Below are 26,403 nucleotides of genomic sequence, written 5' to 3' on the forward strand. Positions count from 1 at the left end.
TAGATGAAGTAGCTGGGAGGTACACACATCAAAATGGAGACATGGTCAGTGAAATGTGAATGAAGGTAGCACAATTGAACACCCTTCATTTGTGGACAAACACCTTTCTAGCTTGTACACAAGATATGAATGTCCAATCGACATCAGGGAGACAAATTCCATCACAACACATGCTGACATTGGCCAACCCAAGATGAACTACTTACCATATCAAACAAAACACAATGCAATGACACCCAAATTGGATTACCACCCACATATCCATACAGTGAACATCTACCCTTTCCTAGGTGAAACCAGCACTGCCCTCAAAGTCAGTTCTTGCCAACCACAGCAAATGGATCAGCAATCAGGGAGAAACACAAATTTGTTGGCATACACAAATTACTCAGAAACAAGAAAAAGTTGAAAACTAATGGCAGAAGAAATGTGTACCCAAAAAACAACAATTTGGGGTTTTTAAATGAATATGATTTCAATCTGTGGTTCCCAACCTTTCAACTATTGAGGACCCCCACTGAATCACTACTGGAAGCAGGGGACCCACAAGCAATTTGTATGATTTAAATTTCAATCATTAAAACAGTAATTCATAAAAAATACACAAACAAGTACACATCAAACAAATACTCAAATTACTAAAGATACAATTATTTTATATTGAAAAAATATGCAAAAATCGAATAATTTTAATGGGAAGGTTGGCGCTGCATCTCTGCGACTACCATTTCAATGTTTGGTTTTATTTAGGAGAGCTGAATCCTCAGGTCAGATTCTACATTTACCAAGCGATTTCTGTTTTTCTGTTTTTAGGTACATAACATCTGAGAAAGCCATTTCACATAAATATGTGTGGAGAAAGAAAATAAAACCATAAGGGTCTCTCATCTCTCCATAGCCTCTCTGTCACATGTAATTCATTTGTTTGATAGCACTTCTCATACCAGTGTAGGGTGTTGGAGCACTTTACAGGGGACTACAAGGTGTAGGATTCACATGTCATCCATACTGGTAGACATTTTCTAAAAGTGCTTGATCTGGAGAAGCACAAACTCAGGATTCAGAATATAACACAGTGGTTAATGTTGAATTTAGTAATAACAATGTATTTCTAAGCAAGTGAACCCTTTTTAGTAGCATAAGGGAAATGAATGACTGGGGGAAAAAAAATAGCTTTATAATTTGTGCCAATAAGTTTGCATGCAGCTCTTTGAAGGCAGTTCATAGCTCACTGTGCTAGATTACGATTTTAATTTATGAACTGCAAAGTAACAAAAGAACACTGACAAAAGCAGTAGCGCACTATGCTAGGCACATAAAATACTGTTTTTTGCATAATACACGTTCTTTGCATCTGGCATATTAACCATCTGCACTACCTTAGATGAGTCAAAACTGCCACCAGAGAAATCTCCTGTCTCTCTTCACGACATACATTAACCATCAGAGTATGACACTTTTATTTTTCCCCGAAAGCTGCTGGATGTATATGGAATTTTGGCCCTTATTTATACTTTATTTGCACCCTTTTAGTGTAACTTTCTGACGCAAAAGCGGGAAAAACTTACAAAATAAAATTGTATTTTGTAAGTTTTTCCCGCTTTTATGTCAAAAAATTACGCTAATGTGGCACAAAAAAATCTATAAATTAGGGCCTTTATCTTTCAAACTGCTGCACAAATGAAGTAATAAATATAATAACAGGCATTGAAATGCCCCAGCTGGAAAAGTGCCCCAGCCCCAGCTGGAAAAGTGCCTTCTAGCCATCCCAGGACTGAGGACCCTCTGGGAATGTGTCACGGACCACTAGTGGTCCACGGACCATAGGTTTGGAACCGCTGATTTAGATCAAAGGCCACTGGCCAGTCCATATTAGTCCATGTATAGTACTATGTTCAGGTTTGACTCCAATCATTGCCAGGGAACCTCTATGGAAAGGCGCATCAAGTGGGCATGCAGGCGCCTCAGGGATCATTCTTGGGTGGGGTCAGATTTGGGATAGATGAGTTTGGGAGGGGTGGGCTTTTTCATAGGAAGGGTAGGCTTCTTCTTCGGGTTGGGAGGGGTAGTTGAGCTTGCAGGGGTCATCTCAGTCGTCTCCTGACTAGAGATACCATGGCCAGCTGCTTCCCTACTTGGTTCCACCCTGTCTCCTCTGTTTGCCTGTGATGATGCTGAAATTACAAAGACAGATAGGGTCACTATATGTTCCAGATCACATTTGAACAACAGCTGTGAGTAGCAAACATTACCATGACTAACCACAAGCTACAGCAAAATGGATCTAACATTTGCCACACCATATGCATGCATGCTACACAAACTTTCAGCAGTTGGCTACAGTGAATTCAGAATCACAGAGAACTCCAATTGCATTGGTGATACTGTACAATCACAGCACCCATTGGGCTAGTAGGACACTGCATTACCTTCAATGGTTTGCCTCATGTAGTATTCCTCTGTTAGCTGTAGTCATACAATAGTAGGGCAATGCTAAGTTTAGTTACACAGATCCCACACAAGGTCATTCATTAGCTAATCTTTACACACCCAATTCCACATAAGTAAGAAATGATGGCCCAAAAATGTCCAGCCATGTTGTTGACAGAAGTACAGTAGCCTGAAGGAAGTGGCATGGAAACACCCACATCACACTGGAAACAAATCAACAATGGTCACTTCACTATGTATACATTGTCTAAATTAACTCACGAAGGTTTACGAATGTTGCTCAAACAGACAACATATTTTGCAAGCAAATGTACACTGGAGACAAGTTGGGCAAAATGTCAGGGGGAAATGACAACAAAATCCACCCAACAGTGAATCAGCTGGCCCCAGGGGCAACACATCTCTTGACTGGTGCTCCTAACAATACCATACTCTGATTGCATCAGATGAAGCTTATAGCCCTTTGAATGTTGCAGAGGGCCAGGGATTCTCATGTATGCGTAGAAGCCACCTAACGTGTTTCCCAATGGAAAGCAATGTCACTGTCTCTTTTTGTCATGTAAACATATTCCCTTGGATGAATGGTTGTACACAACCACATATGATTACCATATAACTGCAAGTCAATCCATGATGCATGTCAAAAGTCATTCACCTGACATGGCATGGGACTAGAACGCCGTAAAGCACAATAGATAGCATCAAGTTCGGTAAGTGACCCGTTATTGAGCAAACAATATAATATCCTCTCTATTTATCCACACCATTACAACACTGTGCCCTTTTTGCTCATGTAGCCTCTAATATACATTACCACTGAAGGTATATTCTTGTGTCCCCATCTCACGCATAGAGCTGATAGCATGGTCTCTCAGTTTCCTAGTTACCGCTTGTCTATTTCAGGCTCTGTGTTTTAACCTTAAGGATTTAACCATAATGGATCCCTCACAATTCTATAATATGTGTGTGATTTGAAATCGTTGTGTTTTTACTGCTATGCTTTTGCACAACTTACAGAATGATGACAGTTGGTAAATTCTGAAGAACCATTATGCCTAGATTCGTTCTCACTTATATTCCGACCAGAACATTTTGGATGCAACAGCCATGCAGCACCAGTCTCCCTTTGAAACTATGTTTTATTATAATCCATTACTAACTTCAACCACCACAAATTTATTGTTACATAATGATATTAATTATCAAGCTCTGAAGAATATTTGGTTATAATATGTCATTTTTACTCAGATTACCCTTAATGATCCAAACAATGGATTCTTTTTGATTATTACCATCAGGTATGAATACCTTTTTGTTAATTACGCTCTGCCCTCATTATAATTATAACTATAACTATAACTAACTCACAACAGTACACACACACCAATTATATAATACTATCAAACTTTGTTTGCCAGCACCTGTCCTGGATAAGAGGCACTCTTCGCATAGGTGCATGAACCCTCAAAACCTAGCCCAGTAAAATACTAACCACTCTTTTACCCTGGTTTGACATAACATATTGACTATATCAGTTAACAACTAGGATCACAGATATCTGTTGTAGTTCCAACCGACATTCTTCCTAAGACGAAGCAATTCATCCTTTTCCCCCACTTCACTATTGCACTAAACTCACGGGGTACATTCCAATATGGCTTTTTCACTCACACTGTACTGCATGTTTCACACTATTAAAAACTATTTTAATGTCCTTTTTGAATCTTGTTCTTATCATAATGCATTATTTACAGCTTTGAAAAAGCCCCAGGTGAACTCACCACTAGGCGGTGAAACATGTGTCGGCTGTCTGGTCATTAATTTGCAAGACTCCATTCATAAAAGACATCAACAAGTGCCCTTGATCTCAAGGTCCAAATAGTATCAATAAACATATCTGGATACATAATTTTGCGTCAGAGTATTAATCTCACACCATGACCGAATTACAAATTTTTACATAAAGTGGGTTCTCAACTTTTACTATCATATGTCAAAAGTTACCTAATGAATCTTCACCATTTCACATGGGCAAAGCACTTTGCCACATGATTCTACATCAATGGCATTGAAATGTATATTATGAGTAAAAACTGTAGTCCTACCTGTCATGTTCTTCATTGCTACTGCAGTTGTACCTGCCACATTATATGCAAGGATGTGTGAGGGTAAGTGTGATCCAGCAATCAATGGTGACACACGACAGTCTGTGGCACCACATGGACTGTAGGCCAATCACATATGTCCAATTTCAAACACATGTTGGCATGCACACATATGTGAGGGAAGTCAGACATCATGCCATGAAGACAGGTAGACCATGCATGAAACAGCAGTAAAAACAATTTGACAAAAATGGAAAGAACACATGCTAACATGTAGGCACGAGAAATGATGGCAACAGTGAAGTCATAAAATTCATGTCAATGGACATTCACCACTTGCCAAGGGAAAGTATTGTTCTGTGACTGCACCCAAATAGCAACAGATGTTCTGCTACATGTATGATGGCCACCTTCACATGACAGACAGTAGTGAGGCACCAGCCCTCATGACACTGAATACAAGTGGCCAGTGGGGGACAGATGCCAATATACTCACTCGAGGAGACACATGGCTGAGGACAGTGATCTATTATTTCATCTTGTTAGGGCCGGCACACTGAAGAGCAGTTGACTGTTGTATTACACCCACAACAACAGACAACATGACCTGATTGATTACCGTACTCAGCCATGTGTTGGCCCTGGAATGTAAATTGGTTGTGGACTGTACTCGTCTGTGTCCTAGGCCACTGTGCTAATAGACAAGACACATCATCATCCCCCAACTTCCATACCTACATAAACAATTACTCATCTTGCGTGTCACACCTGGCCCAGCCCCAATATTCAGGTTAAGCTGGCAGAACCTAACACATCAACTTGGAAATGTTAAAGGCAGGAATATGTCCTGGACTCAGCCCCCTCTAACTGCTGTTCACCCCTCAAACGCCCATCAAGATTCAGCTAGGCCACCACCAGATTGTGGTCCATTAGGGGGGTCAGGCTCTGATGTGCACCCTGGTCTCTGCAGGCTGAGCATCTAAAACACACATGACACTCACATTTCCATCACTTTCATGCATGGCAGTACATCATGTAGTCATCATCAATGTGGCTTGTGGCCTCTGGCTTGTGTGGCGCTCTTAATAGAATAGTGAGTCATAATATGTCTCTCATACAACACTTTGGCAAGGCCAGATGTGGACTGAATGATCAGTGGCACAATACACATTGCTTACAAGATCCTCAAATGACTCAAACAAGATACATGGCAGCTCATGCTGTCATGCACATACATGTTGTTTGACATTTAGAACCATCATATCCAAAGATATGTCATTATATGGCTGTAAAGTCTCCTTGCCTAGATATATGAATGCAACATAAGGAGGATTTAGGCCTCAAAACACATCATACAGCACAATGTGAATGTACAATTCATATAGTAATTCTCTCCAATACCTGCACGATGTACATCCTATTTACGCCACACAAATTGCGACAACAGGCATACAAGAAGTCTAACTGGCACACAGGGATACATTGTAGTGTGTGAGGAGGGAAAGAATGGTGTTTAACAGTGTCATTTGTGCCTATGAGATTCTTACTTGCTCCTCCGGTGAGCCATAGAGCTGAGCATACAGGGGAAAGGCCTCATCCATGAGCTTGTCCAGCTCCTTTGGAGAAAAGGCAAGGGCTTGGCATGGCAGGATTGCGCCCAGAGGTAGCACACAGCAGCTGAAGTAGTAGAGGTGTTGATGGCAGCAGTGTCATGAGTCAAGTGACTGATTTTGCAAAATGCAGCGTACACGTACATTACTACCGATGGGCACAGCCATTGGCCCACGAGTACCACAGGCAACAACGTTAGCCTATGGCTGTGCCCACTGTGGTTGGTACTGCCTACCATGTGGAAGACTTCTACCGGTGGTTGTGGGCGGTTCCTAATGTCCAGTGGAATAGGTCAGGCATCTACCATTTTGGCGGCTGGAAATACAGTATTTGACCCTGTTAAATGTGTCACAACACCAATATATGTGTAGAATCATCACAAACATCCTAAATCAATCTTGTTGTGTAGGTTATACTACACAATCACCAGTGTAGTGTGTGGCTGGGCACAGAGGGCACTCTCCACCGCCGTTGAAGGTAGTTTTGGAGGTTGGAGCAGACTGTTAAGTTTTGAGGGGCAATTTAGGAGCAGCTAGTTGGGTGTTGCTCAAATCCATGTTGTGGGCAGGTATCAAATTCATCAATATGCCCTTGTGACCCCACTTAACCTGGAAAAAAACAAAATAATCAAGGAGAGGTGGTGTATAGTAGGGAAAAATGTGCAAATAATTATTGTAACAGTCAATACAAACATTAATCACTGAAAATGTCCAATTTTGCTTTGGATAAGAAAGCTTTTGTAAAATTTATTGTTATCACACAGTGGCCCACCTCAATATTGTGGCACCCAACAGGGAAGTAATGACATAAAATTACAACACAAGAATGCATGCAGAACACATAATGGATGTCACACCACTACACAAAACAAGGAACATGCCTAGATGTTTACAATATCAACAGAATGTTGCAAAATAGCTGTGGAATATTGTAAAAAAGCTGATGGACTCCCATCTTCCAATATATTGCATGCTGTAAGTCCTATTTATAAAACACAGTCCACAGAGGAGGTAGTCAAACAGCAACCCACAGAAAGAAGGCATTCATGTCTACAATAATTCCACGCGAGTCGCATATAATCAATAGAGCTTGTTTCTCATTCAAAGGACTCCTCCAAATGAAGTGTTGATGCGTTTCGGTCCCTGGTGAGTATGGGCCTCCTCAGGACATGGGAAGAGAGAAGCACCTGTACCGAAAATCTAAGGCACACTAGAAGGCCTGAATCCCTAAATATGAGGATCTGCAATGTCAAGAGCGATGCATGGATAGGAATGCCACTCTGTGCTGTGATTCAGAGAGCTACCACCTTAAGGGCTCATGGCCAGGCAAAAACCACATGGAGCTGGAAATCAATCCTGGGTCCTCACTCGCAACTCCATAATGCAATCTCATTGTCTAGTGGCCGAATTGGGAGGTGGGTCCACAAAAAAGCTGAGGGAGCACAGGGGAAATTCCCTACGGAACTGGTGTCAGATCATCACAAACAATCCTAAGGCAGCCTTGTTGTGTATGTTATGCTACACAATAACCAATGTAGTGTGTTGATTAGCATAGATGGCATACAATGGTGCTGCACTCTCCACTGCCGCTGACAGTATTTTAGGCAGCCAGAACAGGCTGTTAAATTTAGAGGGACATTTGAGGAGCAGATAGGTGGGTGTTGCCAAAATCCATGTTGTGGACACCTGTGTTGTTAACCATGAGGGTCACATTTGGCCCTTGTGTAGTTATCAGCTGTGATGTTTACTGGGTGGAATGTATTGTCAGTCAGAAATGCTTTGTCACATGATTTTGTTTGGTATTCATAATGTATGTTGGTGTGGACACAATGACTAATGCTCCAACTCATGTATTTTCACATATGGGCACCCTGGGAGAGGGAGGAGGTGACAGCCTCCATTGTACAATCCATTGACAGACCTTCAAACCGTGGAGGGATGCCACATCATAAAATGGTATCATCTGAATAAGCAACCAGTAGAGGATTTACACTGTCAGTTGGAGCCAGATCTGATGCCTGAAAACAGTAATCCAACCTGCATACCACCCATTGTTCAACTCATGGCAGTATTGCACTTCCTTGCAACAGAGTCCTTCTACCATTCAGTGACCATATCTGGTTCTATGTCCCAACCTATCTTCACTCTTGTGTTGAGAGATCTCTATCAGGAATGTTGAAACACATTGACAGCTATATCAGGTTCCCTTGACATGAGGAATTAGCCAACGTGAAGGCTGACGTCTATGGTTTTGCTCACCTCCCACATGTGGTGAGAGCCATTGCTGGCATACATTTTGCCTTGGTGCCACCGCAGGCAAGTGAACAAGTCTATTGCAACAGAAAAAATGTCCACTCCATCAACCTACAAGTTGTAGAAGACTACATTGGACTTGTTTATTGTCCTGTGCTGGCCCTGCTGCATCATTGTCATCTTGTGGTCAGAAAATATGCAGTCGTAGGTCAAAAATACATTAGTTATCCTTAAAATTGGCTAAACACTCTTTTTGTATGTCCTGTACGAAGCTGTTGATGTGTTTCATCATTGTACGCCAACGTGCCTGTGCCATATCACTGACACATGTTTGTGTCATGCCATCGCATGCATAAGCACTAGATTGAAATGTCCCTGTGATCAGAAACTGTTGTACTGCCATCTGTCTGAGTTGTGTATGATATAATGTTGGATTACTTTGGTGTGATAGGTGATATGGCTCCAGCTGATGACATCAACTACTTTAATGTTTGCCTGTTCTACCAGACAATGTGTGACAAATACCTTCCTTCTTGGGCCTGGATGTCTGTACCTGTAAATTTGTTCATTTACACATTATGATTCAATCATGTATAATTTTCTGTTTCCGACATGTTGACAGCCTGTATGCTGAACAATGTAATACAATTCCTTCTTTGTCAAGACACTTGTATGTATGTGTTTGTGTGGAGTGGTTGTAATGCTGAGCTGGACACTGTACATGCAACATACAGTATCTTGAACAAGTACCTTGGATCATCATTGTATGGTTCACATGGTCTGACAAGTCCACATGTCAAAATGTGAAATTTATGACAGCAGACAATGAGTTAGTGATGGGTGAATTTTTTGCGAAGCTACAACTAACAGAAAATACCTGTGACATAAATTAACAAATATTTAAATGTGAAGGGGTCAATCATGGTGGATGAAATCCTTAGAGTGAATACCACACCATTGGCAGTCCAAAGTCCAGAGTACTCCTCCCATTTGAAATGGAAAGAGGTTCCGGATAAGTCAACAGAATGAATGTGTGACACACAAAGGAGGACAATAAAGAAGAGTATTATTGCTGGAAGTGGTGGGTGGCTTGCGATCCACACCTCCTGGATTCTTAATTGGATGTCCCAGCTTGTGAGGGAGGGATCAGCTGCTATAGAAGCAGGGGTGTCTGTGGTTATTTGTGCCTCTGGCAAGGCCTCCCTTTCTGCATCTGCCACAGATGTAGTTTGGCATGATGTACTTGCTGAACAGGAAGGGGTAGATGTTGGGAGTAAAGCCTTGCTAGTGGTGGTGTTAATTTCCCTTAGCACCCCTGTTAGGGTGCATTTCATTATTTTGGGCATCCATTTTGTCGATCATGACCATCTGTAGCAGCTTAATTTCTTTTAGCTTTGTTAACACCTGGCCCATCACGTTTGGGGACTCCTGATCAGCAGCCCAGTGACCTCACTCTGCTAGCCCACAGCATCCCTATCACATACCTGGGGGCTTTCTCCTACTGGGTCCTGGACTCTCCGTGTCCGAAGTGTCGAGTTGCATTTCAGGATCCAGGACTGGAGGGCACAAGATGATGGAACTGCACTTGGTACACAGTTTGGCTGGTGCATGGTTGCCTGTGATATACAAGCAACAGGGCTGGGAGATGAAACTGTGGCCACAGTGAGACTTACTGTTGCTGTATGAACAGGATGCCCGGATGGGCCAGGACCTTCCTCCACATCCACAAGTCTATGAGTGTCATCTTCACTGAAGGCTTCATCCAGGGGAGGTAGTGGGTATCTGTTCTGTGGCCTCTGCATGCCCAGTGACAGCCTGACCTGTTGATGAAGGAAGTACATTGTTACTGGTTGAAGTGTGACATCTACTTGCAAAGGGTTTGTGTTACAGTAAGCACAGACTTTTGACATTTTTAAGATGTAGGTTAGCCTATTGTGGCGTTCTTATATAAGCATGGTATTGAAGTATTTGACATGACGTGTGAAGCTTGCCTAAACTATTTGATTTAAGCAGCTCATGAGAAATGTATATCAGTTGCACTTTGGATGATGGAATGAAAATTACATCTTAACAACAGTGAAGCCAACATAGTGGAGAGGCAACATATGCCGTTGACCATTTGAAGGCCTAGTTCAGTGAGGTACAGGCAAAAGCAGGACTTTGTTTGATTATATGACTGCAGTCATCGTGTGTGCAGTGCTGAGTCAATGTGTTTGCTGCCGATACCAATCTGGTGATGCAGCTTGAGGTCTTCGGAATACTTGTTGTACACGCTTGGTAAGGTGTCACTCCTGTCCTACATAGTATAATCTTGGGAGAGTAGGTCAAGATGGAGCTAGGTAGACAGAGGCGCCTCTTAGTTGAGCATGATCTGTATTTTACTCACTCCCAGATGAGTACACATCAATTGAGAGTTAACAAACAGGGGTGTGTGAGCAAGTGAGCACTGGACTGGTGGTTGCAATTACAGACACATGATGTCCTGGGAGTTGCAGTCAGGTCACTCCCTCTACTTCACAACACTTGACAAATGGTATACTCTCAGGTGAGCACACCTAGAGTAACCTAGAGTTACTAAACATGGGTATATGGACAAGTGAACACTGGGTTTGTTCTTGGAATTACAGACACAAGGCGTCCTGGGAGTTGCAGTCAGGTCACCTCTTCTACTTCACAACACTTGACAAATGGTGTGCTACCAGATGAGTACAGATCAATTGAGAGTTAACAAACAGGGATATATGGGCAAGTGAACAGTTGGCTGGTAGATAGAGTTTGAGAAACAGGGCCTATTGGGCTTTGCAGTCTGGTCACTCCCTCTACTTCCCAACACTTTACAAATGATATCCTTCCAGATGAGTAAACTTAATTTGAGAGTTAACGAATAGGGGTATATGGGCAAGTGAACACTGGGCTGGTGGTTGGAATTACAGAGACAGGGACTCCTGGGAGTTGCAGTCAGCCCACTCCCTCTACTTCACAACACTTGACAAATGGTATCCTTCCAGGTGAGTACACATCAATTGAGAGTTAACAAACATGGGTATTTGGTTGGTGGTCCGACTTTGAGAAACAGGGCCTATTGGGCTTTGTAGTCAGGCCACTCCCTATACTTCCCAACACTTTACAAATGGTATCCTCCCAAGTGAGTAAACTTCATTTGGGATTAACAAACAGGTATATGGGCAAGCAAACACTGTCCTGGTGGTTGGAATGACAGACAGAGGGCCTCCTGGGAGTTGCAGTCAGGTCACTCCCTCTACTTCCCAACACTTGGCAAATGATATCCTCCCAGGTGGTAAACGTCATTTGAGAGTTAACAAAGAGGGGTGTATCGGCAAGTTAACACTGGGCTAATGATTAGACTTACAAACACAGGACCTGCTGAGAGCTGCAGTGAGGGCTCTGACTCTACTTCACAACACTTGACAAATGTTGGGTATTACATAACTGTAGGTAGACTGCATTTAGGTTTGAGCATACACTTACATGCTGAGATATATCATGAGCCCTGGGATAAAGTTTGGATATTGAAAGACTTACAGTCACCATTTTGATTTATGGCATGCGATGGGCCTTGGTAGCTGTGATGTTGGGTCCAGCAACACACATTGATTGTGTTATGTCGCAGATACTCTGGGTATTGAATGTTGGTGAAATCATGAGCAACACAGTGGCAAAGGCTGAGCTGTTGGCATGCAGGACATTGTATTTTTGTGACAGTTTTTGTGTGGTAACTTACAGACTCTATTTCCCCAGGTATTCCTGTTAAGCCTTCAGGATGCAGGATGGCCAAGACATTCTTCTCTCAGGGAAAGAGTCTTAATGGGGCACTGAGAGGGCCACCTCCTGTCTGGTTGGCCTCCATCTGTTGCCTGGGGGCCAGAGAACACAACATGCCCCTCAGGTTGTTACCCCTCTTCCTAATGTCCTTCTTTGTGTGCAGGGTGGTGCCTACGGCATTCACTCTTTCAATGATCCTTTGTCACATTTCCATTTCCTCACTCAGAAGAGTATGCTGGACTTTGACTCCAATCAATTGTGGCTCTACTCTTATGATTTCATCCATCATGCCTCTCTATCATCTTCAGAGAAATGGGGATTATTGACACGTGATATGGTGGACAACTAAAGTGGGTGACAGGGTCTTACTTAAAAGGGGATGTGCAATAGGGAGAGAATGGACAAAAGTGTGTGTAAGGTGTTAAATAGGATGGTGAAAAAGGGGGTGCCTTATCTATCAGTATTAACAAAACAGTGGTCTCTGATGTCTTTATCGCAGGATAGATGCAAAGGATTGTGGTCTGTGAAAGGGTGTGTTTTATCATGTGACTTGCTGGTGAGTCCACTGGACCAATGTGAGTCACCTGTGTTGTGTTTTTAATTCATCCAGTGTCCACTTCTCTGTTGGTTTGCTGAACGCGCATTGGTCGACCACCATTGGCTAGCCCCAGCAAGGGGACCACAATTGTGACTGTGTTTGTAAAAGGCTCAGTGGATGGCTGCTGAGCTGACAGCACTGGAGGTCGGACCGTCTCGATACAAGAATGCTGTGCCACTGGAAGTCTTCATTTCTTTTTGGTAGGCAGCGGTTCTGCCTGTCTCCTTTGTAATACGGTGGGCTAGGGACCAGTGGCGCAGCAGGCTTTTTAGGACCGCCAACATGGTGGTCTGGTGGTCCGACCACCAAACTCAAAATCAGGTCCTTAGTTTCATTTAGTTCATTTAAGATTGTTTAGTGGTAGTTTGTATTCCATTGTTATGTAGTATAATGCTGTAGGCCTAAGTATAGTTTGGTAGCATTAGTGTGTTATTGTACATGTAGTTATGCATTGTATTATGTTTGAAGAGTTGCAATGTGTTTGTGTTACATTTGGGATGTATGTATTGTGAGAGTTGGAATTTTATATTTTTTTACAGTTACTTAGTCGCCAAATTATGACAAACACACATCAATCTGAAGGAATACTGCCACATACACAAATCCACCAGCCCAGAGGTCAGTGTTAAAGTGGCGGTACCAACACCCATTCTGTTACGCCAACAAAACAACACCTACCACATTATGACCCAGAAATCACCACGGAGGACATTCAATAACGATAACCAATCGGTGGTACACACCGGCACGCTCAATATGGATACCCATGTACTAAACCACACAACATTGGCCAATACCAAAAACACACACCTGACATTCATACACACACCACACCCACCCACCCACAGCACTATAAAACACTCACCCACATTACCCACAACCCCTTACGAATACAAATTATTGCCACCAGACTGACACCAAGACCACTGCGACAATTAGACACATGCACCCATAGATCCCTCATGTACGCCATTTCACACACCTAACCACAGTACCCAACACCCACATACTTACACACACCACACAACACCCATGTCCCCACAAAGTCACTCCCATTTCACAGATGAGGAGTTGCGGGTCATGGTAGAGCCACAGCTGTTTGGAGCACAGATATAGCAAATATCCATTGCCAGGAAGATGGAGCTATGGCAGGGAATTGTGGACAGGGTGAAGGCTGTGGGACAGCATCCAAGAAAAAGGGACGACATCAGGAAGAGGTGGAACAACCTGCGGGGGAAGGTACGTTCCGTGGCAGCAAGGCACCAGTTTGCCATACAGAGGACTGGGGGTGGACCCCCACAGCTCACAGCATGGGAGGAGCAAGTCTTTGCATTACTGCATCCTGAGGGACTCACTGAAGTTGACAGAGGACTGGACACTGGTGAGTCAACATTTACTACTTATCACCCCTCCATACCTGCATGCCATCTCACACCTTCACCCTCACTCCCATCACTCCACTCCATCCCACACACTGCACCTACACATATGACTAACCCCAATGCCAAGCCCTTCATGCTATACCAATGCATGGGCAGCCCTCCCAGCCCTGCATGGACACCCATCACAAAAGCATGCACAGCATGGAGGAATAACAATCCCACAAACATTACCATACACAAACAAATGTGGCAGGGCAACAACAATGATAGAGGGGGAGCTAGGGATGTACAATATGTCACAGAAATTAAGCATAATACATCACTTACATCCCCACAGGTGCCTCAGCCAATGTCAGCAGAGAGGAGGTGCCACGACAAACCAGTCCCCCAACAGAAGTGAGGACAGTAACTTTGGGCTGCTGGATCTGGATGAACTACCTGGCCCATCAGGGACCACTGGTCAGTCAGTCACCCCAGCCCACTCACAGTCAACCACAGAGCCTCCCCCTTCAGGATCCAACACCACAGCACCCACCCAGCATCCCCACATGTCTGTCTCCAGGGCACGTCAATCAGCGGTGTGCTTACCTGTACAGGGAGCCCAGTCCACACCTCGCTCCCAAGTCAATCAGGGACCTGGGCCCAGTGGCAGTGGACACACCGTTCAGGGGGTAGAGGCACTGGGCAACAGGGACACTGGGAGGACCGCTGTGCCAGGGAGAGGACAGGCCTAGGGAACTAACTCTCTAGGTGGCACACACCAAGATCCTGGGGGTCTACCAACAATCCAAGGACACAATGGGACAGATTCTTAACAATATGCAGGAGAACAAGCGGCTGCAGGAAAAACACCATTAGGAGATCAGAGAGGAACTGCAGGCTCTTAACACCACCATGATCTCCATAGCAGGGGTGCTGGCAGACATGGCCACCATCATGAGGGAATCAACAGCACACCAGCGGGCCCCTACCACTAACCAGTCTATTGACCATCCCTCCACTTCTGCTGCAGCTAGTAGGCAGGAGGAGCCGCCACAGGACCCACAGGCCACCAGCGCCACTCTCCCTGCAGAAGGTGAACCACCCCGCAAACGTTCCCTGTGACCCAGACACTTGCCAAGTCCAAGACCAAGACCACCACCAGTGTGAGAAAGTAGCCTCTTTCTAGCATGGTTACCCCCTCTTTCGGTCTGTTTGTGAGTGTGTCAGTGTGTTTTTACTGTCTCACTGGAATCCTGCTAGACAGGATCCTGGGGCTCATAGTGAAAACCCTATATGTTAGTGTGTTTTGCCTGTCTCACTGGGATCCTGCTAGCCAGGACCCCAGTGCTCATAGTTTGTGGCCTAATATGTGTGTTGTCAGTTGTGCTTAACTGTGTCACTGTGGCTCTGCTAATCAGAACTCAGTGCTTATGCTCTCTCTGCTTTTAAATTTGTCACGATAGGCTAGTGACTTCATTTACCCATTTTATTTGGCATACTGGACCCCCCTTATAAGTCCCTAGTGTATGGTACCTAGGTACCCAGGGCATTGGGGTTCCAATACATCCTTATAGGCTACAGCATTTATTTTGCCACCTATAAGGAGCTTTGACCAACACTTCCACATGCCTGCCATTGCACCCTGTGTGAAATAGTGCACACACTATTTCACAGCCATTTTCACTGCACTTAAGCAACTTATAAGCCACCTTTATGTCTAACCTTCATTTACTGAAGGTTAGGTGCAAAGTTACTAAGTGTGAGGGCACCCTTGCACTAGCTAATGTACCCCCACGCAGTCCAGGGCCAATTCCCCGGACTTTGTAAGTGTGGGACACCATTACATGCATGCACTACATATAGGTCAACATCTATATGTAGCTTCACAATGGTAACCCCAAAAAGTGTCTAAGATCATGGAATTCTCCCCCATTCCAAATCTGGTATTGGGGAGCCAATTTCATGCATCCTGGGGGCTCCGCCATGGACCCCCAGTACTGTCAAACCAGCTCTCTGAGGCTTGCAGTGTAGCTACAGCTGCTGCCACCTCACAGACAGGGTTCTGCCCTCCTGGGGTCTGAGCAGCTTAGTCCCAGGAAGGCAGAACAAAGCATTTCCTTTGGAAGGAGGGTGTTACACTCTCTTCCTTTGGAAATAGGTGTTACAGGCTGGGGAGGGGTAGCCTCCCTGAGGCTCTGGAAATACTTTGAAGGGCAAAGATGGTGCCCTCCTTGCATAAGCCAGTTTACACCGGTTCAGGGACCCCCAGTCCCTGCTCTGGCGTGAAACTGGACAAAGGAAAGGGGCGTGACTACTCCCCTGACCATCACCACCTCAGGGGTGGTGCCCAGAACTCCTCCAGTGTGTCCCAGACTTTAGCTATCTTGTTTTCCAAGGTGTGGGGACACCCTGGAGGCCTATGAGTGGCCAGTGCCAGCAGGTGACATCAGAGACCCCTCCTGATAGGTGCTTACCTGATAAGGGAGCCAATCCCCCTCTCAGGGCTATTTAGGGTCTCTCCTGTGGGTTTCTCTTCAGATTCTACTTGCACGTTTCCAGCAGGAATCCTCAACTACTACTACTCGGATCGACCACAGACTGCTCCAGGAACCACTTTAATAGCAGCAAAGTATCGAGAAGGTGTACTTTTCCTCTGCAACTTCAGCTCCAGCCTGCAACTGCAACAGTTTCCACAGTGTGCACACCCTGGGGACTCCCTGTCTTCACCCTGCACCAGAAGGACCAAAGAAATCTCCCATGGAGTGATGGAGTCACTTCCCTGCTCAAGCAGGCACCTTCTAAGTTGACAACCAGTTCTCTTGGACTCCACTCCTGGTGACGAGTGTGCTCCTTGGAACACAGGCAGTAGACCACTTTGACAGAGACTGTCCTGAGGTCCTGCTGTCCCAATTTTGAGGAGGTAAGACCTTGCCTTCCCCGAGTACGACAGTGCCCTTGTGCACAGCCTCTTCTTCACCTCCTGAGGCCTCTGTGCACTATTTGCAAAATTCCTTTATGCACAGCCTGGCCCAGGTCCCCAGAACTCTATCCTGTGAGGCTCAACTCGCTGCGTTGACCTCCGGCCGCGTTGGACCTTCCTTTGTAGTGCTGCACCAACCACATTTTGCACCTCCTTTGTCCCCGTGTCCTGGGACTCCCGTGGGTGCTGTCTGGTCGACTGAGGGCTCTCCGAAGTGCTAAGAGCCCCCTCTTTCTCCTCATGTAGAGTTGAGGCCCCCGGGTCCCTCCTTGGTTCAGACAGTACCATTTTGATGCAACATGTGACTTTGCCGGAACCAAGGCTTGTTGGAAGAATCCAGCGCCAAAACTCTTCTGCATCTAACATATCTTCGTGGGACATCCATTGCATCATGCAGGAACTCGCTGATATCTTCCTTGCGTGCATTTCTGCATTCTTAGTCCAACTGGGGATTCTTCTTTTGAACCCTCTTCTGGGTTGACAGGTGCTCCTGTCCTTCCTGGAACTTTTTCCGACTTCTGGAGTTGGTCTCCTTCCTTTGCAGGTCGTCAGGTCCAGGAATCCACCATTTGTTGCTTTCAGTCTTGCTTGGTTCTTGGAATAACTCTAATCATGACTTGTAGTGTGTCCTAAGGAAACTTGCAGTACTTTACTCCTACTTTCCTGGGTTCTGGGGTGGGGTAATTTACTTATCTTTACTGTATTCTTACTCTCCCAACGAATCTCTACACACTACACTTGTCTAGGGGGGGATTTGAGGCTCACATTCCACTTTTACAGTGTAAGGTTTGTGTTGCCCCTAGACCTATTTTCTCCCATTGGATTCTATAGCATTTCCTATTGTTTGAACTATCCTATGTCTAATTACTTAACTTATGTTGGTGTTGCTAACGTGCCTGGTCCTTAGTAAGTAAACTTACAGGGGGACGCGTATAGGTCGATGAACCTTTTGATTCGCAAGGAGTATCCTAGCCATGTAGTAATCAATTTCTATCAATAATCAAATACACCGATTAATAACCATTAAGCAAAACATTAATCAGCAGTTAATAGCAACAACAAATCATGAATAACCACAACTCAATATACATTGTAGCAATTTTATTTACCTATGAGTTACAATACTTATTCTTAAGGTTAGTTCAACTTTATTCAAATCAAATCAAATCATAATTAATTCATTAGTGGCCACCAATAACATAGACTAATCAGAAATTGAGAAAACATATGTTCTAATGCTTCAGCATAAGCCAACAAAGATGAATATGACAACATCAGTATCAGTGTTCAGCAAATCAGTCCGTCAATCAATTGTTACTGTATCTGTCAACGTCTCAAATATAGGAACCTTACCTAACCCAGATTAGCATTAGCATGTGGGACTTCATGCAAAAACAGTTTATAACATGAATTTGGAAAAACGTCTAACGAAGAGAAAAACTATTAAAAAACAGCGCAGTTGGTACCTAGAAAGTAAAGGCACAAAGGTTAATCACTCACATTGTCATAGCTACCTATCCATGGAATGGATCAGCAACAAAGTCAGTCTTTGTCTCCAGGTCATCAATCGATCATCAACGCATCAGGCCCCCAAGAGCATGAGCCCAATGACAGAATCTTGAATCTCTTCTCACCCAACATCACATTAATAATGTCACTCCTCTGACATCTACCTTAACATCTCTCCATCGGTTCTAAAGTTTTCCCCCCTTGTCATGACATTATATCAAAGTCACCCAGACTATCCCCCAATTTCCAATTGGTCCGTTGATCATCACTTATGACTCTGCCAAGTAATCTTTATATTCTAAATCTATTAATTCTAATATTACGCCATTCTCAGGGTTTCGATTGGTTCACTGTACGATGTTCTCATCATCCTGCTCATCAGGTATCAAAAATGTTGCATCTTCTTCTCCAGTCAGTGTCTCTATTGTTCGAGTCCTGGGAAAGTACATCTCGTCTGCTTTACACCGATTTTGATACTTACTCTAGTTCCATCATCTCCTGTCTGTCGGTTCGTCACAGAAATTCTAGCTAAGCAGACTTTATTAACAACGAGCAGTTCAGAGTCAGTTCAGGACGTTAGCTTCTCCACATTGCATGATCATTCAGCTTCTGCATGAGGCATGACAAAACTAGGCCACAACTTCGGCAAAGTTAGCTCAACAATATAATGTAAAAAGATGTTATGTATCTCAGTATGACATATTACTACATTATTATTACGCATTTTCAACATTTCACATATTTTAGAAATTTTGTATATTTTGTGAATGTTGGTGACCACTCTTCTTGGGCACATTTTCAAACATGCACATTCATTTTCTATGTTATGTATTTCTACCATTTTGTTGCTAATCAAAATGCATAAACACTTATTAATATTTCTAAGTCACATATCTGCATCAGCAATCCCTCCTCTGATGACTAAATATCATCACACTACCTTTACCATCAACATTTTTCACAGTTCAATTTCTTCTGTATTTTCTCTCCTCAAATCTTCTCTATAGATTCTTTCCATATTTCGTTCTTCCCTCCTCTGATTATTTTTAGACCTTTTCAAATTAATATTTTGACACAATTTACACGAACCCTGTTATCCTAATATGTAAACAATCACAATTAATATTCCTTGTATGATTTTTAATAATACCCCATCCCAAATGTTACTAAGCCAATTTCCCACTGAAGCAAATGCCTTTCCAACCTTTTCCCAAACTCCTGGTTCCTTCAATTGTTTTAAATCCTTACTTGAGTAAGTCAGGTTAGTAGGTAAGTCTCCTATCTCCTTACTATTGTTAGAAATGTAGGAGCAGCGATGATTAGAGTTGATCATTTTACAGACTCTGCCATCCTTTGCTAAAAGGATGTCTAAAGCAAGGCAATTTTGAAGCGTCATAGCTCTATCCGCAGCTAATTCAGTATCTATCAGGCGTATTGCCCTGGTAAAATTTGTCAGCATGTTATCCACAATAGTAGATAACTTTTGTATCTTGATCGAATTCAGGATGACTCCCACTGAAGGAATCACCACACCAAATATATCTCCCACAACTGCAGAAGAGGTTTCCCTCCTCTGTCACTTATGATGTAATTCAGTCAATTTCAGAAACCTCTTTAAGTCATCTATCTGATAAATCTTTGGGAAAACTGTTCCCAAATAACATGTCCATGTCCATGTCCTCTTGGAAGACGGGAATAAGCATTAAGTCCACAAATATAATAGATACCAGGAATCACAGGGTCCTGACCATTCAACATAAAGGTCCACCAAATCTGAAACAAAAACACATGGCTAGATTCACTCGTTCCCACAAATAAAGTGCCAGTGCATGATTTTGGCCTATATATATATATATATATATATATATATATCAACTATTTAACAACTTTGCAATAATTTGAATAATTGTACACTATTTTATATAGTTGATTGATCTAAACTAACCATTGTACTCGTCGCCAATATTGATTCATGTGTAATGATAATTCATTCATTCATTTATATTTACTAGTTTTTAAACTTTTGTAATATTTATAATATTTATCAAATTGTTATTTGAATGGTGATGTTCACTAATTGAAAAAAACTACATCCAATAACGATATACCTGCAGAGAAGAATATAACGTTTTAGAAATACATTTTCAAACATACTTTACACAACATCTGACATGATGATTGAGTATAGGCTGATCAGAACTATTGAAAAACGTGATTTCAATGATGAATTAATCAAATTATTTATATATATAGTTTCTGTCAACATATAATCAATTGATAACTGCCATCAGATTGAATGAATGGTACATTAATAATAACATGTGTTTTGGCCTTATAAGTGATATGTATACCTTATTTGTTACCTTTTAATTCTAAACTCTTAAAACAATAGTCTTATGAATGTGGGTGATTCCTTTATCAACTGTTATATTTAAACAATGATTGTTGCATGTTTTAAAATGGCCGCTGTTTTATATTACACTAGGGTGTCATGGAAAGAAATGAAGGACTTTGAATTTGCATATAAATGATGTTGGTTCTGCAGCCAAACTGTCCAGTAGAAGGCGTTTTGCCGAAACGCGTTGACAGACACTGCATTTCAGGACTCTGTGTTACCTGTGGAAGCAAATAAATCTTTGAACTGAATACGAGCGTATTGAATTTTTGGGATATATCCGATGGGATCGGTGCAGCCGTCTGATGGCCATCAGTCCATCTGTTGAAGAATTACTTATATATATATATATATATATATATATATATATATATATATATATACAAATCTTTCCTACGTGTAATGCATCTAATGCTAACTTTCCTCGCGTTTTAATTGCAGTGTAAGCATAATCATTGTTACAAGTCCTTTTCTCTAAGCCTTTTTCTAATTTGTCCTTTAATGCCTTTCTCCTGTCATCAGTATGCCCTGTGAAGCTCTTTTCTAAAGGTGTAAGCAAGCATGTGAGATTAGTTCTGTGTGGGTGTGCGGTTCCAAATGTTAGTGTAGGCTCAAAGAATCCTCTACCTAATACTATATTAGATCCTTAGGTACTTTACTCAAATATCTAATAATAGGAACAAATGAAAGCACTACATCATAATTAGATTAAAAATACTGTATATGCACTCTTGATTATAGAACCTTGTTAGTAGAAAGCTACAGCTTATTCCGTAGGTTAACGGAAGACTGTGGTACTTAACTCCTTCCTCTGCTGACAAAGGAATTTGCATACACACAAAACAATCTCTTGCATCCATCGTCTCAACATATTCACTCAACAAACAATAGGAAACATTAGAAGAAAGCTCTCCTTGAGCATTAGTATATTCATGCAAATATTTCTCATCTAATTTAAACCTCTCTAAAGAGGTTAGTGTAGTAGTCTCAGGTGTAGAAGTACGGTTGGCTCTTTTCACGTCAAGAACAGACATTCCTACAATCACCACTGTAAACAAGATTCCGCACATAATTGCTAATCCAACACTCATATACCTACAGCGTCTAGCACTTCTATCTTGGTTATTCAACTCAGCCATAATCTGTAAAGAATCAGAAAGCAGAAGTAACTCTTATATAAAGTGCAGTAAAAAATCAAAAATAAAGAAAAATTATTCTCTCGCAGTTCAGTCTCACATTCAGGAACCCTTTTCCTTTGTCAAAAATTGATTAGCAGCTTGTTACATCCGGTTTTCAATGCAAAATCAGGTTATCAATGTCTCTTCCTCTATTGTTTTATTTATGACCAATTCCTTTATTTTCCCTATCTGCGACTCAGGCCAGTTATCTCCTTTTCTTGATCCTTCTGTCAGTATTCTTCTCAGGTTGTTGGTGCTCTCAACAATACCTCTTCATGCTCCTGTGGACATACCATTTTTTTCGTATGACTCACGTGTATCCAGTTCAGGAGTCCTGCACACTTCACAGCTGTCGTAGTCATTAGGGCAACCTGGTATGGCCCTCTCCAGCGTGGCTCTAAACACCTCTTGCAAACATGTTTCCGGACAACAACCCAGTCACCGGCTCTCAGATTGTGCCCTGGATCGTGGATGGGTGGCAGGGTAGTGTCCTGCACCTGCTGAGAGAAAGAGCAAATCACATTAGCCAGATCCTTGCAGTAGTCCAACACCATATCATCTGTAATATTTACAAGCGCATTGGCCTGAACTGCTGGTAATCTCATTGCTCTGCCCATGAGGATCTCATGGGGCAACATCCCTGTCTTCCTGTCAGGTGTATTTCTCCTCGACATCAGCACCAAAGGCAATGCATCCGGTCATTTCAGATTCGCAGCTGCACACATCTTTGCAATTCTTGATTTCAAGGTTCCGTTCATCTGTTCCACTAGTCCTGATGCTTCAGGGCGATAGCTACAATGGAACTTCTGCTCAATGTTTAGTGCTGCATACAAGAGTTTAATCACCTCATTGTTGAAGTGCTGGTTCTAAAGAGATCGGGAACCCAAAATGTGGTATCAACCCCCTAAGTATCAACTTTGCTACTGTGAGACTTTCATTCCTTCTTGTGGGGTATGCTTAAATCCAGTGACAAAAAATGCACACAGTCACCAACATATACTTCAAACCTCCACACACAGGCATCTGAATGAAATCCAATTGCATTCTGCTGAACGGACCTCCTGCTCTTCCAATGTGGCTCAAATTCACCACTATCCCTTTTCCCACATTTAGCTGCTGACAGATTATACTGCCTCTGCTGCCTGTCTAAACTGGGATTGAACCAGTCAACCTTGAACAAACAAACCATGGCATCCCTCTCAATGTGTGCCTGGCCGTGATAATACCTGGCCATTTGTGACAATAAACTATTTGGCAGGACCATCTGACTTTCCTCACAAACCTAGATCTCATCAGGTCTTTGGACACATTTTAATTTGGAATAAAGGCGTTTCTCTTCTTTATCAACATTACTCTGCAATGTTTTCAACTCATCCAAAGTATCAGTCACTTTCAATGCAAAACTTTTACATGTATTGTCTTTTTCTGACATCAGTTCCCACTTGTCTTTGAACGATATACAGTTCAATGCACACAACATTGCGACTTGATCCACATATCCATTTCCTAGTGAGATGTAGTCATGTGACTTTAGATGTGCACTGCATTTCACCACAGCAATTTCTTCAGGTAACTGTAATGCATGTAGCAATTTTTTTATGCTGTCGCCATTTCTTACTGGTGAACCAGTAGAGGTCAGGAAACCTGTTTGCGACCACAACTGAACAAATTCATGAACAATCCCAAATCCATATTGGCTATCTGTATAAATAGTGACTCTCAATCTAGTAGATATATGACACGCTCTATTAGGAGCTACCAATTCAGCTACTTGTGCAGAATATACACCTCGAAACCAAGAAGCTTCTAAAGTACCTGTAATTGTGCACACAGCATATTCTGCTCTCAATGTTCCTGTACTCTGAGACATGAGCCATCAACAAAGACAATGTGGTCAATTTCTTCCAATCGTGTATCTCTAATATTAGGTCTTGATTTTGTGCATATCTCAGTTACCTCGAGACAATCATTCTCAATGTCTTCTTCTTTACCAATTTCAACAGTATCACTTGGAAGTAATGTTGCCGGGTTCAGCACTGTACATCTTTTCAGTGATACATTTGGAGCACCTAAAATGCTTGTCTCATACCTTGTCAGTCTGTCCCCAGTCAAATACTGTGTTTTCGTCCTTGTCAGTAAGATCTCAACAGAATGAGGTATCATTACTGCCAGAGGGTATCCCATCAGTACTCCCTCACATTGAGAAAGGCTTTGACCAACTGTGGCAACGACACGCAAACAACCTGGTAAGGATACTGAGACTGGGTCCAAGGTAGCTGAAAAATAGGCTACTGTGATAGCAGGAAACAACCTAACATCCTACAATGAATGTCGCTGTTCTCCACCTCTTTTGTTCCCAATCCCATCTTGCTTCTGCTAGGACTTCTCTGCCTTCCTTATTCTCCTCTGAAATTTGATTTCTTGCTGCTGTCTTGCTATGAGCTCCCAAACCACTAATGCCTCAAACTGTGCTGGTCTTGGAAGAGGTTTTGTCTCATACAGTGTCATTCGCAACTGATCCAAAGTTCTCAAATGTTCCATGCTCTTGAAACGCTAAAGCTCCCTGTTTCTCTGTCAATTTACACCACTTCTTTAACCACAGACATGGCCCGACTACTCGTTCCTCCATCATAATATATGCCAGAGAATTTTCTGGTGGGGTAGGCTCCCCCACTGTCACCTTAATGTACGAATCACCCTTCATGGCACTCCTAAATGCTTTGAAAAACGTTATCTTTTCTATGTTTTGTATATTCGATTCATTAAGGAAATTACTTTGACTGCCAAGATTCCCTTCACCTGCTTTCTCAACCAATTGCCTTTACGGACGGCTGCCAATCCGCTCGTGACTCTTCACACTAACCAACCTATCCCAGCGCGGCTCACTCTGATGTCACACTCACACACTGCACCTGACAAAGTCTTGTGGTTTGTCCTCCTGAACTCCAATTTCACACAAACTAATGCAAAATTATTGCAAGCACTAACCAAGAACCAAGAACCAAAAAACAAACTTGCTGTTTTACTACAGGAAGGTACACAATCGCTTCAGAAATCTTACGGATTTTCACTGATGGCCCTTTCGCTCATGCAGCTATTTCTCTTTCTCAGTCTTCCACATTCGCAAGCAAAATACGACCTGCGAATGTTGCTCCCAACTGATCCATGGGTCTGTCCTGGTGTACATAAGACTCACCAAATCTCAGTCAAAAATTTCTCTTACTCACTTCACTTACACACCGACTTGTTGACCACGCCTGATCAACCTACTAAACCAAGCAGATTACAACATATAACCAAGTGTCTCCTACACTTGTCAATATACTCCGGAGTCTTGGACCGTGCAGGGTCCGTACATCACCAACAACCACGTGGACAATTTTTTAGCACAAAGCACCACACACATGTGAATTTCGACGACTTCCCTACTCTCATACTGCGGAGTACACACACTCCTACTAAACCTCAACTGGAGTACGCAGACTCCCTACTTCCTTCACATACGTCACAGTTTACCTGCGATTTGCATAAGCCTTTTCAAGCGCAACCTACCACTTTCACGCTATCTCTAGAACGCCGAGAATATATCCAACTTTACTAGCAAGATCCAGGATCTGGGAAAGTCATTTCTGTTCTTAAGGGGACATCATACTTGCTACAATTGACAACATGAAAAACAAAATCCAAATCACAATCATAATTAACAACTAACCCTAACTCAAACTACCACCATAACATCAGTCGCCACATAACTAGTTTTCCAAGGAAACTAACCATCAAGCTGCTACCAAAAACTGCTAGCACGCCTGGTCCTTAGTAAGTAAGCTCACAAGGGGACGCGTATAGGTCGATGAACCTTTTGATTCGCCTGGAGTATCCTAGCCCTGTAGTAACCAATTTCCATCAATAATCAAATACACCGATCAAAAACCATTAAGCAAAACATTAATCAGCAGTTAATAGCATCAACAATTCATGAATTACCACAATTCAATATACGTTTTAGCAATTTTATTTTCCTATTATTTACAATACTAATTCATAAGGTTAATTCAACTTTATTCAAATCAAATTAAATCAGAATTAATCCCTTAGTGACCACCAATAACATAGAACTTGAGAAAACATATGTTCTAATGCTTCAGCATAAGCTAACAAAGATGAATATGACAAATAT

Source organism: Pleurodeles waltl, chromosome 5 (genome assembly GCF_031143425.1).
Source record: "Pleurodeles waltl isolate 20211129_DDA chromosome 5, aPleWal1.hap1.20221129, whole genome shotgun sequence".
Classification (NCBI taxonomy): domain Eukaryota; kingdom Metazoa; phylum Chordata; class Amphibia; order Caudata; family Salamandridae; genus Pleurodeles; species Pleurodeles waltl.